Here is an 18,033-nt window from a genome sequence, read left to right as displayed (position 1 = left end):
GTTTAATTACCTTATTGGTCCCAACATTTTGAACAATATTCAATTAAATACAGTGGTTTTTAAGAAAATCAATTTGGTCCCTATGTTTTTTAAAATGTATCCAAAATGGTCCTTTTCGTTAAGTCGCACCAAACGACGTTAAGGGGTGCTTATGTGGCAAAGACGTGTGATTATGTGGACTGTGAAGGAGGTGAGGTGTCATTTTGGGTAATTAGGGTTTGGGGGGCATGAAAGCATGAGATTGGATTGAATAAGTTGTAGTCTTTAGGGTTTCCATGGGTAAACGTTTAGGGTTGCTGGCTTGTTCACATAAATGAATGAGTTGACGTATAGGAGGGTGGTTGTTTGTGGTGGAGTCTGGTGATTCGTTCGTTGGATGTAGGTTCGTTTATGGTTCGTTTGTGGGTGTAGGTCCTTTTGTGGTTCGTTTGTGGCATTTGTGGTGGAAATGTGTGCCTATAGGTCTGCATCTATATCATCATGCAGTTGTAATCGAATGGAAGTGCAACAATAACGATCTAATTCTAGCCATGGAAGTGGGAGCAGGATGACTTTTGTTGCTCCCATTTGTGATTGTGGGGAATTTGCAGTTTAGAGAACAACAACAACTGTCAAAAATGGTGGGAGGTAATTTTGGGGGTGTCCAAAGTACAAGGTGAGATGTATTAAACTGTGGTTTATGAAAAAAAATGCATTGGTATTGATTTTTTGGTTATCGTTTTGTATAATACAGAGTAGGAGTGTCGTAAGCATGGGATGCAATTTTTCCAGATGGTACATTGAAGACACTGGGAATGAAAAGATGGAATGATTGCTAGACAAAGAAGCAAAATTTATATCTTGGAAAATTGTCTGAAGATGTCAAGAAAGTGGATTAAGATGTTATTAGTAGGGTTGTGTGCTGTTGTTGTAATAAACATTGTCATGATGACTATTTTCTTAAAATTCCCATGAGTAACGTATCAATGTATATTTTGGTTGAGATTATAATTGAATGAGTTAACGTAATATGTATTATTGTGTTGAGTTCATTATGTCCAGTATGTAATATGTATTCCAAAATTTGTATCAATGCAAAATGAATTTTAATGAACGAGTTCATCATTTAACAAGTGGTTGGCATAGAAATTATGTACTATTTTCTTGTTTTCATGTAGAGTTCCTAGCAAACACTTAAATTTTGCACTGCTAGGTGATGCAAGAGTAATTCAATATTTGAACACTAATTTAATTATAAAATAATTGAGTGTAGATTTTCCCATCTTGAAGACAGCTAGCAAAAGTCATTACTAAGTTTGACATTAGCTGAGCATGAAGGAGAACAATACATGTTCAATCCAGCTTTTCCCATCTTAGAGTAAATCAAGAGTCCATTATTCATAGGCTAAGCTATACCAATAGGAATATAAAGTGTAACAAGCACATAGACAAACTTAATTATCATAGATTTGGAATGAAGCAAACTTAATGATTATAGAACCTGATAACATTAATGTACTCTAAAAATTACCAAATACATTCAGTACGTGATACATTAACAAATTACCAAATTATGATTCTAAAATACATTAGCAGGAGCCTACAATAATTGTTTTTCAAAATACATAGGTATAGAAATGAGTGAGTTCCAAAAGCATTCATGGCTTCCAAAAGCGGCCTCTCATGGACTGTAACTTAAGCCTAGTGTTGGGTCTTGAAAATTTTGCACTCGATCTTGTTGTCCTTCGAGCTGCCTGAGATGGTTGTGAAACTTTTGGTTGAGTAGGGGGTGTGGTTGGAGCTGTCTGACTTGGAGCTTCCTGAGATGGGCCTGATGCACTTGGAGTTGCCTGACTTGGACCTTGGTCATATGGGCTTGGTGCACTTGGAGTTGCCTGACTTGTACCTTGTTCATATGGGCTTGGTGCACTTGGAGTTGCCTGACTTGGACCTTGGTCAGATGGGCCTGGGTGAGATGAGCTTGTGTGGGATGGCCTTTGGTGAGATGGCCTTGGGTGAGATGGTCGTGCTGCACTTTGTTCAAATGATTTTTCAATACAAGACTTTCTATTGTGGCCAAGCTTATGACAAATTTCACATTTTTTCTTTAATCCAGTTTGGCCTAACTGACTCTTGTTCTTCATTACCTCCCATGACTCCAACCTTCTCTTCTGTTTTGGTCTTTTAGGCATCTTCTTTGTGGGAGGTGGCACAACATCTGGCATTTCATTTCTTTCCCATACTTGTTCACCATTCAGTGGATAGATAACTGAGTTGTAGACCTCTGCATATGTTTCCTTCTTGTACCAAAATGGAATGAAGTTGACTGGATCGACATTGACAAATTTCATTGCAGAAAGTACATGACAACATGGTATTCTAGTCAACATCCATTTTCGGCAGGTGCACTCATGTATGTCCAAGTTAACCACAAACTTTTTCCAATGGTAGAGGTATGTCTCACTTCCAATAGGTGATTTGTAGAAGAACTGTGATGATGGAATAGGTTAGACATATCTAACAAGTAACACAATAACTTTTTAAAATAGTATATAAATGTTGTCATCTAACCTGGGTATCCAATATCGAGTTTGATTTGCTTTCTTTTGTAACCTGCTTAAAATCTTTGGACATACTGATCATTCAAATGAGGCAATTTTCAGTCTGTTCTTTGCCCATCTCTACATTATATAAGTCTTGATATCTTCTAGCATGGGAATGATAGGTTTTGCACGTGCAGTTACAAGTAGACTATTAAAGCCTTCAGAAATATTGTTTCACGTTTTGGAGTGAATGCGAACCTTAATTTGGACCAAAACCTAGTAAAAGAAAATAAATTATTTCAAAACTTAGTCAACTTAAAATAAATGATTTCAGAACCTAGGAATGGTGTGCATAAATGATTTCAAAACTTAGTCAACTTAAAATAAATGATTTCAGAATCTAGGAATGCTGTGCAGAAATGATTTCAGAACCTAAGAATGGGGTGTAAAAATGATTTCAGAACCTAGGAATGGTGTGCATAAATGATTTCAGAACTTAGTCAACTTAAAATAAATTATTTCAGAACCTAAGAATGGTGTGCAGAAATGATTTCAGAACCTAGGAATGATGTGCAAAAATGATTTCAGAACTTAGTCAATTTAAAATAAATGATTTTAGAACTTAGACAATGTTGTTGAGCACATTCTACTTGCATATCAGATTAACACTGCACCTAAAAAGTTGATTCTACTCTCTAAAATGTAAGCATCAATAAGAAATGTTGTGAAGTTGTATAAGGTTAGGAATTAAGTGATCAACAAAGTACAAACATTTTGGGAGTGAATAATAGGGAGAAGAATCTGAAATTACATGATATAGGAAAACTACATTACATTTGAATCCTACATTTTTTTACCTTATCAATCAAACTATAGTACAAACTGAATTTTCAAATGTAATAGTGGTATTCCATGGACTTTTCAAATCTGCCATGAGTAAAAGAACAAGTATGAATGCTTGTCTGGAAGGTAATGCAATTAGATGTTTGAATGCGGCATCATTGACTTCCTTTATAGCCCTTATCTCCCTCTCCCATGCTTGGGGATATGTGTTGTCGACTGCCCTCCACATTAAGGTTTATAATTTTCCCCAAGAATTTCTTTCTGAATTTTGCGTACAGGTGTCGAACACAGAATCGCTGCATTGCCCCAAGTATGAGTTCTTGAATGGCAGGCAACAAACCCTGTCAAAAGACATATACAATAGTTAAATGAAAATTATACACAAACAAAATCAACAATTAACAACAAAGAATATACCTTTTGTTGGTCAGACATGAAAGTGATGCCTTCACATACATCTACACCCCAACATCTTCGATTAAAAGCTGCAAAAACCAGGTCCAAGAATCTTTGCATTCAACCTCAACCACAACATATGCTAGTGGTAGCATCTGATCATTTGGGTCCCTCCCAACTGCTGTCAACAGTTCACCACCATAAAAGTCTTTCAAGAAGCACCCATCCAAAGCAATTATGGGCCTACAAGATATAAAGCTATCCTTGCAGCCTTTTAAGCACACATAAAATCTGCTAAAAACATTTAACCCATTGATGTCTTCAACTTTCACTTTCACTGTAGACCCCGAATTTGCACGCGTGACCTCATGTGCATAGTCATAAATTTGTTTGTATTGCTCTTGAAATGAACCCTGGACAGTCTTCAACGCCATGACCATTGTCTGTTGAGCTTTTGACTTACTTATACTTGTGTTCCATTTTTTAACAACTTTATTCCTTACATCATTGCTTCTCAATTTTGGATTCTGACTTAAAGAAGTCTCTAACCTCCCACTCAACCATTTAGTGCTCAACAAATCAACCTTAAACTGCCTAGCATAGGTATGTACATCATTTAGTTTTCTTAACTGCCAACAACTTGTTGAGGGTAATAACCCACATTATACAAACCATTTACATTGTCCTTGTGCTCCAATACAACACACACGAACTCTCGGATTATCATTTTTTACTAATTTCAAGTTTTTCCCTGAATGGACAATATAAGTTCTAATTGTTGAAGCTGGAGGAAGCTTCTTCCCTACCAAGGCTTAATGTGTGTTTGATGAAGAAAATGGCTTGAGTGCTTTGAAGATTGTAATAGGCTTTTAGATTCATATGTAATTAGGCTTGTAAGTGTGTATGATTGCCTTTTGCTGTGTAACCTATCCTAGATGCCTAACCAAGTCTAGATCAAGCACATGATGTGGTTAAATGGTTTTTGAAAAGTCTTTTGAAATGTTTTTAACAGTTTTAAAACAGTACACAAATAAATCTGTTTTATGGAGAAAGAATCTGTTTATTTCTTCTCTATTAAAAAGGCTTTCGTTTAATGGTTTTTGAAAAGCTTTTTAAAATGGTTTTAACAGTTTTAAAACAGTACACAAATAAATCTGTTTCATGGAGAAAGAATCTGTTTATTTCTTCTCTGTTAAAAAGGCTTTTCTAAATTTCTGTTAAGGCACCAAGGGAAAGCTCAGTTCGTTATTTCAGTTAAGCTGAGCTGGCCTGTGCGTTATACTTTAATCTGTTTCACTGAGAAAGAACAGGTTTATTCCTTGGTGAGTTGAAAGGTTTTTCACAAGTTAGTTAGGGCTCCAAAGGTACCACTCAGACAGTTATTTCTGTTAAGCTGAGTTGACAGTTTTCACAAATAAATCTGTTAAGATTCAAAACTGAATCTGTTGTTTTCTTAACTGCTTTTCAATTGTTTTATGAAAAGAAGTTAGAAACTGTTTTCTATATAAACAATGTCTCTCTCACATGAATGAGTGCTGAGGAATTACGCTTTTAACAGAGATCAAACAATTTCCATGTGAGAAGAAGGATTAAAAAGAGTTTTTGAAAGGTTTCCAAAGAGATTTTCAAGTGTGCTTGTTCTAGGAAACCTTGAATCTTGGTGAAGGTGCTGGTGCAGTTTCTGCAGCAAATTGAACTACTGGTTTTGAGTTCTTGCATCTTCTTTTCAGGTGTAATCTTTCCTTTATTCTGTTTTGTAAAGGTGTAAGTGTTAGTCACTCCTTGATAGGGTTTCTTGGAGTGCAAGGTGTGCTGAAATAGGGTTTTTCAGCATTGTGTGTGGTGTTCTTGTAGTGTTCAAGAACTGCTGGTTTTGTAAGTGATTGTCACTGTTTTTTAGTGAATTCCACCTTGGGGTAAGGTGAGACTGGATGTAGCTCTGTATGAGTGAACCAGTATAAAAACGTGTATATCTTGCATTCTCATCCCTGCACTCTTTTCTGTTTTTGCTTAATTCTGTCAAGAACTAAATCTGTTCTTTTTAAATTGAATCTGTTAATTCTGGGTTAAGTGAAAACTGTTCTTCCTGTCTTGTTAAAGTTTTCTGATCATAAACAAGGTTGCTGCATATAATGGCTTAAGTGAATTGTGAACAAACTGACCATTCATTAAAACCTGTGAAAGGATCTTTTTTTCTTGAAATCTCATGTTGTGTAATTTTGGTTGATCTCTAAGCATAGCTATATCTTTTATCCTCACAAAAATAAGCTGATCTGGTTCTGTTCTGATTCTCTGTTGATCACAATTTTACAGTGAACAATATTCAAATTGTGCCAATACTGCTCTGAAAAATCAATCTGTTTCATGTAAAAACAATCTGTTCTTTTTGCCTCTGGAATACTGAAAAATTGTGTGTTCTTGCGAAAATTTTATAAGCTCAATTCACCCCTCCCCTCTTGAACTTAGACACTAATAGACCCAACAATTGGTATCAAGAGCTAGGGCTTGTATTTTGCTCAAGTGTGTGTATGATGTCTGAGTTTAAAATGCCTTTTGCTGAAGGTGCATCTATTAATAGACCTCCTATGTTTGGTGGTGTTAACTATGCTTTCTGGAAAATCAGGATGAAGATCTTTATGGAATCTATTGACATGGGAATCTGGGATGCAGTGGTCAGTGGACCTTTTATACCTATGCAGGTTGTCAAAGATGAAACAATAAAGAAGCCTTGGTCTGAATGGAGTGAAACTGAGAAGAAGAAGGCCCAATATGATTCTTTAGCCAAGAATATCATCACCTCTGCACTGAATATGGATGAGTTCTTTAGAGTCTCTCAATGTAACTCAGCAAAGGAGATGTGGGATGTACTAGAGGTGACTCATGAAGGAACTGATGATGTGAAACGGGCAAGGAAGCACTCACTCATTCAGGAGTATGAGCTATTCAGAATGCAATCTGAAGAAAGTATTGCAGATGTGCAGAAACGATTTACACATATTGTAAATCACCTCATTGGCCTTGGTAAAGTCTTTGATAAGGAAGAGCTCAACATAAAGGTATTAAAATGTCTTGATAGGAGCTGGCAGCCTAAGGTAACAGCAATCTCAGAATCCAGAGATTTATCCAAGATCTCCACTGCTGCACTTTTTGGAAAGCTGATAGAACATGAAATTGAGCTGAAAAGATTGAAAGAACAAGAAACAGTGGAAAAGAAGGCCAAAGAAATTGCTCTGAAAACTACCATAGAACATGATGCAAGTGAGGAAGAAGGTGATCCAGAACATGATGAGACTGTGAGTCTGCTCACCAGGAAATTCAGCAGATTTCTTAGAAAGAAAAACCGTGACAGAACTCAGCAGAGAAAGAGGTATTCCAAACAACCTATTGATTCAAATTCTTCCAATTACACGTGCTTTGGATGTGGTAAACCAGGTCATATAAAAGCTGATTGTCCAAACAATCAAAGTAAAGAAAAATCAGCAAGCAAGAGAAGTGACAAAGGGAAAGGTAGAAGAGCATATATCTCATGGGAAGAAAATGATGTATCCTCATCTAGTGATTCTTCAACTGAAAGTGAAAAAGCAAATCTTTGCTTCATGGTGAATGATGAGGGATCCAACTCTGACTCAGTAAGTAATTTCTCCACTGATTCTGAAAACTATGATCAACTGCTATTAGCCTTTAAGGAAACACATGATGAAGCAAACAGGTTGGCTGTTATGTGCAACATATTAAATAAAGTAAATAAGGTACTTGAACCAAAGGTTAAAACTCTTGAAGAAGAACTGCACAAAGCTAAAACTGAATTAATTAGTCTTGAATTGACATGTTTGCATGCATCAATTAAAACTTGTGATAATTGCAAAAAGCTGGAAAAACAGGTTGAGTACTTGTTAAAAACACTTTCAAATTTCACTAAGGGAAGAGAAAATCTTGAAACCTTATTAGGTTCACAAAATGCTGTTTTCAATAAAAATGGTTTAGGATATAATCCTGGAATGAAAGGTAATGTGAAAAAGTTGTCAAGTTTCTTTGTTCCTTCCAAAACAGATTTTTCCACTTTTAGTAATTCAAAAACAATGCATACTGCAACATGTTTTTATTGTATGAAATCTGGTCATGTATCTAGAACATGTAAGGCTAGGAAATATTTTGTTCCTAAAGGTTTAGCCAAATGGCTTCCTAAGGAAAGGTGTTAATCATGCTGGACCCTAGACTAAAAGGGTACCATATATGCTAAATCTGTTTTGTTGCAGAAAAACAGCAGGAGAAACCAGTGGTATCTAGACAGTGGCTGCTCAAAGCACATGACTGGTGATGTGACTCAGTTTATAAATCTGAAACTCAAAGCTGAAGGGCATGTCACATATGGAGATAACAATAGAGGAAAAATTCTTGGAAGAGGAGATGTTGGTACTAAAGACTCAACTACAATTGAGAATGTTCTATATGTTGAAGGGCTAAAACATAGTCTTCTAAGCATTAGCCAGCTGTGTGACAAGGGATACAAGGTCAATTTCGAAGCAAATACTTGTACAATTTCAAATGAAAATTCTGGTAAGGTGCTGTTCACTGGAAAAAGGGTAAACAACATTTATCTCCTAGACATTATTAAGAGCTGTTCTGAAAATGAGTGTTTGCTATCTAAAAATGATGAGTCATGGCTGTGGCATAGGAGACTAGCTCACATTCACACAAATCACTTGAATAAGCTAAAATCTAAGGAACTTGTTTCTGGCTTACCAAACATAAAGTTTCAAAATAACAGGTTGTGTGATGCTTGTGTAAAGGGAAAACAGATTAGAACTTCCTTTAAGTCAAAAGATATGGTTTCTTCAAATAAAGCTTTGGATGTTTTGCATATGGATTTGTTTGGACCATCTAGGACTGCTAGCTTAGCTGGAAATTACTATGCTTTGGTGATTGTTGATGACTTTTCAAGATATACATGGACTTTGTTTCTTGCTTCTAAAAATGATGCATATAAAGCCTTTAAGAAACTTGCTAAGGTTCTGCATAATGAGAATGAAAATAAGGTAAAACAGATTCGTAGTGATCATGGGGGAGAATTTCAAAATGCAAAGTTTGATAAATATTGTGAAAAACATGGGATCATACATAGTTATTCTGCTCCTAGGACACCCCAACAAAATGGTGTTGTTGAAAGAAAGAATAGATCACTAGAAGAGTTAGCTAGGACTATGCTAAATGAATCTGGTTTACCTAAATATTTTTGGGTTGATGCTGTATATACTGCTTCTTATGTGCTTAACAGAACATTGATTAGACCAATTCTTAAGAAAACTCTCTATGAATTGTATAAAGGTAGAAAGCCTAGCATTAGTCATCTTAGGGTGTTTGGCTGCAAATGTTTTGTTTTAAATAATGGTAAGGATAATCTAGGGAAGTTTGATCCTAAATCAGATGAAGGAATACATATTGGTTATGCTATAAATGGTCATGCTTATAGAGTATATAACAAAAGATTGCTTGCTGTTGAAGAATCTATACATGTTGTGTTTGATGAAACAGATTTTTCTGTGCCCAAATCTGTTGTGGATGAACCTGGTATGGATGATTTAAGAACAATTATGCAACAGAATCAATCCAGTGAGCTTGATGCTACTAATCCAAATTCTGTCAAAGAATCTACTGTGAATGGAAGACTCCAAGGGATCTCACTCTTGACAATGTGATTGGTAAAATTGAGAAAGGAGTCTCAACAAGGAATTCACTCAATAACTTCTGCAGAACAGTAGCTTTTGTGTCTCAGATTGAACCTAAAAGCCTGGAAGAAGCACTGCAAGATAGCAATTGGATAACAACAATGCAGGAAGAGCTGAACCAGTTTGAATACAATGAAGTGTGGACTTTGGTTCCAAGGAAGCATGAGATGAACATCATAAGAACCAAGTGGGTGTACAGGAACAAGATGGATGAACATGGAGCTATCACTAGAAATAAAGCAAGACTGGTTGCTAAAGGGTATAACCAAGAAGAAGGTATTGACTTTGGTGAAACCTATGCACCAGTAGCACGTCTTGAAGTTGTCAGACTTCTTCTAGCATTTTCCAGCATACAAGGCTTCAAGCTATTTCAAATGGATGTCAAGAGTGCATTTCTAAATGGCTACATCAATGAAGAAGTGTTTGTATCTCAGCCTCCAGGATTTGAAGATCACAAGAATCCAGAACATGTGTTCAGGCTTAAGAAAGCCTTATATGGATTAAAGCAAGCACCTAGGCAATGGTATGAAAGGCTAAGTGAATTTCTGCTGTCTCAAGGTTATAGCCGTGGCAATTCAGATAAAACTCTCTTTCTAAAGAAGAAAAGTGAAGATATCATACTTGTGCAAGTCTATGTAGATGATATTATCTTTGGATCCACAAATGAAGAGATGTGTGAAGACTTTGTGAAAACCATGAAAAGTGAGTTTGAGATGTCAATGTTAGGGGAAATGAATTTCTTCCTTGGTCTACAAGTTAAGCAACTCAAGGATGGGATTTTCATAAGCCAAGAAAAATACTGCAAGGAACTACTCAAGAAGTTTGATATGGACCAATGCAAAGCAATCAACACTCCTATTTCAACAAATCGTCAACTGGATCAAGACTCTGCAGGAAAATCAGTGGATCAAACTAAGTATAGGGGTTTAATTGGTTCCCTATTATATCTAACTGCCAGCAGGCCTGACATTATGTTTGCTGTATGTCTATGTGCTAGATATCAATCTGATCCAAAGGAATCACACTACAATGCAGCAAAGAGAATTTTGAAATATTTGCAAGGATCTAAGGATGTTGGATTGTGGTATCCTAACAATGTATCCTTGAACTTGATTGGTTTTTCAGATTCTGATTTTGCAGGTTGCAAAGTTGATAGGAAGAGCACAAGTGGGACTTGTCACATGCTTGGATCAAGTCTAATCTCTTGGCATTGCAAGAAGCAAGCTTGTGTTGCTCTCTCCACAGCAGAAGCAGAATACATAGCTGCTGGAAGTTGTTGTGCTCAAACCTTATGGCTAAGGCAGCAGCTAAGTGATTTTGGTATTCTGTTAAATAACATACCTATAAAGTGTGATAATACAAGTGCCATAAATTTGTCTAGGAATCCTGTCATGCATTCTAGAACTAAACATATTGAAATTAGACATCACTTTTTAAGAGAACATATAGCTAATGGAACATGTGATATACAATTCATTGGTACTGAGTTTCAATTAGCTGATCTATTCACTAAACCACTTGCTAAAGACAGGTTTCACTTTCTTTTAAATGAATTGGGTATAATTAGCTTGAATTGTCCTCTGCAGTGAAAATTTCAATCTGTTGTTTTATGTTTTAACATGTTTCGTTCCCTGTTTCAGAAATCACAGCTGTGACTAGGAAAGAGAAAGATTTATTTTTCTCTCTCTCACTTTATTGTTGACTGCTTTTACGGTTATTGACCAGCAGATCCATGCAAATTAATGTGTGGGTATCCTAACTAATTGGATTTTGTGTAGATGCAACAGATTTGATGTACCAAAATCAGGTTCCAAGATATTCCTACGTGAATCCACACCTGAACCTGCTGCACCATTGGAATAAAATCTGCAGCATACCTGTGGGATTTGATTTTTCTTCAAAATTCATTATTTCCAAAATCTGATTACATTGCCCTGGATTAAAATTTGTGCTTTTCAATTTTGGTTTAATAATTCCATATAAACCCTGCTCAAATCAGTTCTTTCTCACACTTTCTCATTTGTGCTATAAGCTGTCCAGATTCACACTTGCTTCACCACAGGTTTTGTTTCTGTTCTGAGTAATAATCTGTGCTGTTTTTTTCTAGAACTGTATGTTAATAAACTGATGCAGGAAAACACAGATTAAGCATGACATCCTCATCACACAGAAGGAAGAAATCCAAAGAGCAATCCAGCAGCAACCAAGGCATTCTGGAGAAATGGTTTGCTGGAGATTCTGAAGCAATGACAAGGTACATCCATGAGACAAGCAGGAAGCAAGTCAATGCACCCAAAGTGTTGGAATTTTCCTGGTTGAGAGAAGAAAATCTGACTGAAGCAAAGACCTTGCTCAAGCATCAAAAGCTGAAGAACTTTCTAGAGATGACTGGAAATGTATATCCAGATTTGGTGAAAGTTTTCTACAGCAACTTGGTTCAAGATGGCAAAAATTTGGTCTCCCATGTGAAAGGTGTGAAGCTGAAGATTACAAGGGAAATATGGAGCAATGTGGGAGGAATCAAATACTCTGGAATGAAGGTAAGCAAAGGGAACACTGCTGGAATCCAGGGATTCAACAAGATGCAGTTTTACAGAAGTTGTGTGAGGAATCTTGCTGAACCAGTGGCTAGATTTCATGCTGGAAATCTCACAATCATTCCAAGACTCCTTGCCTACATCATTGCTTGGCAGCTTACTCCAAGAGGAAGTAATCATGCAACTCTCCATGAAGAGGACTTGATTTTACTATACTGCATCATGAATCAACTCAAGGTAAATTGGGTAAGTACTATGGTGGAGCATATGCTCAAATCAACAAGGTTACCAGACTATCGCTTTCCATATGCAATTTTTGTGTCAAAGCTAATTGATTACTTTGAAGTTGACACTACAAATGAAAGAAATGACACAATTAAGGCAGCAAGTGAGATAGACAACTCCACTCTCCTCAAGATGGGATTTCAAAAGGAAGATGATAGCTGGATATTCAGAAGGAATGCTGCAAATAGAGCTGAAAATGAAGCTGCTGATCCAGAAAATGAAGAAGAAAATGCTGATGGAGTGCAGAACATGGATGCATCACCAGTACACTCTGCTGGAGATGAGGATATTGCTGCTACAAGCCAAAATGCAATGGTTGCATATGAGGCACCTGAATACAGAGGTGAACCTTTGTCTATGTTTGAAAGACAAGTGCTAAGCAGGCTGGACACACTCACATATGAGCAGAAAGCACACTATGAGATGACCTACGCTAGGTTTCAACACTTGGATGATCAACTTGAAGGAGTTCAAGTGCAGCTAGCTGAGCTTTATTACAACAACAAGTGATCCTATTTCTAAGTCTTTATCTTTTATATGTTGCTGAGCAATTTGGAATTAATCTGTACTGTTTCGTTTCTGCACTGGTTTTTAGTTGTTTTATGATTTGTAATGAACCTCTATGGTTTATTGGTTTTATTTGAACTGTTATGTATGGCTATTATTGTTTCTGTGGTATTTTGTGCTCCCATTCTGTTTGATGAATCCAAAGGGGGAGAAGAATAGCCTAGAGAACAGCCTAAGAATAGCCTGGTACAGGTTCTGCAGATGATATTCACAGTGGCTGCTGATATGATTCAGATGTTAAATCTGCAGGTATATCATTTCTAAATCTGTTGTTCTGCTCTAACACCTGTTTTCTTTGTATATAGTTCTGTACAGATTTGGTCATGTTTCTTCAAAGCTGTGCAAAGCAAAGGGAATTTGTCTCCATCAAACAGGGGGAGATTGTTGAAGCTGGAGGAAGCTTCTTTCCTACCAAGGCTTAATGTGTGTTTGATGAAGAAAATGGCTTGAGTGCTTTGAAGATTGTAATAGGCTTTTAGATTCATATGTAATTAGGCTTGTAAGTGTGTATGATTGCCTTTTGCTGTGTAACCTATCCTAGATGCCTAACCAAGTCTAGATCAAGCACATGATGTGGTTAAATGGTTTTTGAAAAGTCTTTTGAAATGTTTTTAACAGTTTTAAAACAGTACACAAATAAATCTGTTTTATGGAGAAAGAATCTGTTTATTTCTTCTCTATTAAAAAGGCTTTCGTTTAATGGTTTTTGAAAAGCTTTTTAAAATGGTTTTAACAGTTTTAAAACAGTACACAAATAAATCTGTTTCATGGAGAAAGAATCTGTTTATTTCTTCTCTGTTAAAAAGGCTTTTCTAAATTTCTGTTAAGGCACCAAGGGAAAGCTCAGTTCGTTATTTCAGTTAAGCTGAGCTGGCCTGTGCGTTATACTTTAATCTGTTTCACTGAGAAAGAACAGGTTTATTCCTTGGTGAGTTGAAAGGTTTTTCACAAGTTAGTTAGGGCTCCAAAGGTACCACTCAGACAGTTATTTCTGTTAAGCTGAGTTGACAGTTTTCACAAATAAATCTGTTAAGATTCAAAACTGAATCTGTTGTTTTCTTAACTGCTTTTCAACTGTTTTATGAAAAGAAGTTAGAAACTGTTTTCTATATAAACAATGTCTCTCTCACATGAATGAGTGCTGAGGAATTACGCTTTTAACAGAGATCAAACAATTTCCATGTGAGAAGAAGGATTAAAAAGAGTTTTTGAAAGGTTTCCAAAGAGATTTTCAAGTGTGCTTGTTCTAGGAAACCTTGAATCTTGGTGAAGGTGCTGGTGCAGTTTCTGCAGCAAATTGAACTACTGGTTTTGAGTTCTTGCATCTTCTTTTCAGGTGTAATCTTTCCTTTATTCTGTTTTGTAAAGGTGTAAGTGTTAGTCACTCCTTGATAGGGTTTCTTGGAGTGCAAGGTGTGCTGAAATAGGGTTTTTCAGCATTGTGTGTGGTGTTCTTATAGTGTTCAAGAACTGCTGGTTTTGTAAGTGATTGTCACTGTTTTTTAGTGAATTCCACCTTGGGGTAAGGTGAGACTAGATGTAGCTCTATATGAGTGAACCAGTATAAAAACGTGTATATCTTGCATTCTCATCCCTGCACTCTTTTCTGTTTTTGCTTAATTCTGTCAAGAACTAAATCTGTTCTTTTTAAATTGAATCTGTTAATTCTGGGTTAAGTGAAAACTGTTCTTCCTGTCTTGTTAAAGTTTTCTGATCATAAACAAGGTTGCTGCATATAATGGCTTAAGTGAATTGTGAACAAACTGACCATTCATTAAAACCTGTGAAAGGATCTTTTTTTCTTGAAATCTCATGTTGTGTAATTTTGGTTGATCTCTAAGCATAGCTATATCTTTTATCCTCACAAAAATAAGCTGATCTGGTTCTGTTCTGATTCTCTGTTGATCACAATTTTACAGTGAACAATATTCAAATTGTGCCAATACTGCTCTGAAAAATCAATCTGTTTCATGTAAAAACAATCTGTTCTTTTTGCCTCTGGAATACTGAAAAATTGTGTGTTCTTGCGAAAATTTTATAAGCTCAATTCACCCCTCCCCTCTTGAACTTAGACACTAATAGACCCAACACTAATGACATATTTAAATGCTTCCTTGTCTGTAAAATAGGTACCCAGATCCCAAGAAAAATCTGCCATGTTTTTTGGCATTTCAAAAGATGGAAATTTACCACTTGTACAAATATCCTCTTAACCATCTTCAAATTCGTCCATGCTGTCTAACTCTTATGATTCCCACTTTGTATCTGACAACCCTCTAACATGCACAAATGTTCCTTCACTTTCATCATCATCACCACCCAAATCCTGCAAATCATCTGTAAAATTTGGTTCTAAACTTTCTATAGGATTACTGGTTTGCCTTTTACTTCTGCGCCCATGCCTAACCTCAAGATTAAACCCTAAACCTTGACCCTGACCCAAACCCTCACCATCACCCTGACCCTTATCTCTAGGACCCTCACTCTGAACTTCAATTTGACCTTCAATAAATTCAACTTCCCTTAACGAAGAAGAATCTTCTAACACATGCCCACCATCATCATCAGATTCCATATCTTCATGAATAGGCGTACCAATACCCTGATCTTCAAGACCTTCGGGTTCGACACCACCACCATCCTCAACATCACTTTCAAAACCCTCGGGTTCCACACCACCACCATCCTCAACATCACTTTCAACACCTGTGAGTTCCACACCACCATCATCCTCAACATCAGTTTCAACACCTGTGGGTTCCACACCACCACCATCCTCAACATCAGCTTCAACACCTGTGGGTTCCACACCACCACCATCTACACCATCACCTAAAACCAACATCATTTTTCCCTCTGAAACAACATGCACTATAACTAAATGAACTTCACCATGTGTATTTGCAATTTTCAGCATTTCTATTGCAGCACCATCATCAACCAGCACCTCCAATCTATTTTCCAATTCTTCACAACCTCCACGTGAATACCGCATCTCCTGTACTGTTATAAACCCCATTTCCTTTAAGATGCCAACTATTTCAAAGTAACTCCATCTATCACCGTCACATGACCATGTTGATGTATCACCACCAGCATATCTCGCATCACAAAATGTCCCACTATGGTGAACCACAAGCTGAAAATAACCTTCTTCCATGATATGAACTTTATAAAATGTATTCTTGTGAAATATAAATATACACATGACCACAAATAACAAACAACTTACAAAGTAATCATTCCCTTAATTATGTTAGAGACCAAATGTTGGACCACACATAGAAAAATCTTTCATATGATGGACCCTACACCATAAACTACTATGTATATGTTCTCTAAAAGTAATCACAAACAGAACCAAATGTCCTAACCTTATAAATGAAGAACCACGAAACGACACCACACTCGACAATGTCTTCGGGTTCCTTAATCGCTGTCCCTTCACGAGCTCTGGATCGCACCTCACAATTGTATCTCACGATCGCACCTCGTTTCTCAGAAACCCTAACCTTACAATTAAAAATGCCTAATCCCCAAATCAAATTACTAAACCCTAAACCCCCAATTCATTCTGAAATTTATATATTTTTTTAAAAATATAAAATGTAAGTTTACAAATTTACCCTTATTTTAAATTTATTATTTATAATTATATGTTACTATTAATAGTACAATTAAATATATTTGTTAATGTAATATTTAATATATTAATTTTGTATATTGTATATATAATAATATTAATAATGATAATAGCAATAAAAATAATTTCTATATATTTATATATATAATAATAGTAATAATAATTATTATTATTATAAAGAAGTCAATATATTTTAAAATTATTTTAATATATAAATATATTTATAAAATAAAGTTGTTAGGATTTATTACCTATGATTTAGCCTTTGTATAGAAGAAGAAGTTGCACTATTGCAAAATGGGAAGTGAATTGAAGTTGGTGGTGTGAGAGAATTCACAAAAGGTACCAAATCGATTCTTTCTTCTCCAAAGTGCCCAAGAATCGATTATAGTTCAAATAAAATATAGTTGGACCCAAAATCGATTCTCCAAGAAAAACAATATGAAATAGAATCGATTCTACTCAAAATATAAAAAATGCAAAATCGATTTTCATTGTGTTTACACTTAACAGAAAATCGATTCTATTCTTATTCTTTTATGACAAAATTACTCTTCCTGAACCACGAAAAAATAATAACAGTGAGGGTATGTACATAAAATAACGTTGGTTCTACTTTTCATCACGGTTAATCCTCGCATGAGAGAAGAAACCAATATTCATGTTATCCGCTCATCCATCTCACACCAACCCTCAACCCACAGGAATCAAACACGTTACTAACTCGCTCGCCCATCCACGCTCGAAAACCATCCGTAAAAGCAAACACTGCCTAAATGATACTAGGGAGAAGGTGTCAGACTTGATGTTATGAGTTCAATTCTTGGATACAAGAGGTCCAAGTCAAATTAGTACCCAAATACTTCTCTCATCCAAATTGAGAATCCAAGAAAGAAGTTGTGTGATATAGTGGAAAACGTATGACTTATATTTACAAGAAAAATATACATTGAAAAGTTGTTGTATATAATTTTTTTTTTCTAAAATTTTAAATTTTTATATCAAATGATAAAAATATTTTTTATATATCATTAATTAGAGGTTGTATGATCTATTTATAATCTCATTACTCATCGGTTGAGACTTGTTTGTTTGGGCACTTAAAATGTTACATTACAAGAGTTAAATATTTTGCAGCTCATGAGCAAATAGTATCTCGTTTAAGATGACAAACAAATTGTATGTTCTTTCTTCGTTAAAAAAAGATTATGAGTCTCAATTTCATAAATGATTCTTTAAAAAAAAAAAAATGGATGAAAAATGAAATAAAGCAAAAAATGTACTTATTTCATTGATGAGAAAATAACTTGAAAAATTAAATTATAGCTTTCATTTTTAAAAATAAATAAATAAATTAAAATTAAGTAATTGCATAATACAAAATTATTTATATATTTATTAATTGGAGAGAAAGATAATTCTGTAAAACGTGAATTTTCTTTTGTATTTTTCATTTTTTTATATCTAAGTGAAAAATAAAAGATGTAATACCCAATAAAAATTATGTATTTCTT

At 35.5% G+C, this 18,033-nt stretch overlaps 1 pseudogene; it reads right to left on the bottom strand.

The window, feature by feature from the left end:
• Nucleotides 1-1,637: 1,637 nt before the first annotated feature.
• On the bottom strand, nt 1,638-11,395 carry LOC150025433 (uncharacterized; annotated as a pseudogene).
• Between the last annotated feature and the right edge of the window lie 6,638 nt (nt 11,396-18,033).

Source organism: Phaseolus vulgaris, chromosome 8 (genome assembly GCF_051622355.1).
Source record: "Phaseolus vulgaris cultivar YP4 chromosome 8, ASM5162235v1, whole genome shotgun sequence".
Lineage (NCBI taxonomy): Eukaryota > Viridiplantae > Streptophyta > Magnoliopsida > Fabales > Fabaceae > Phaseolus > Phaseolus vulgaris.
Note: the sequence above shows the minus strand (reverse complement) of the source record. Positions and strands in the feature narration are given on the sequence as shown.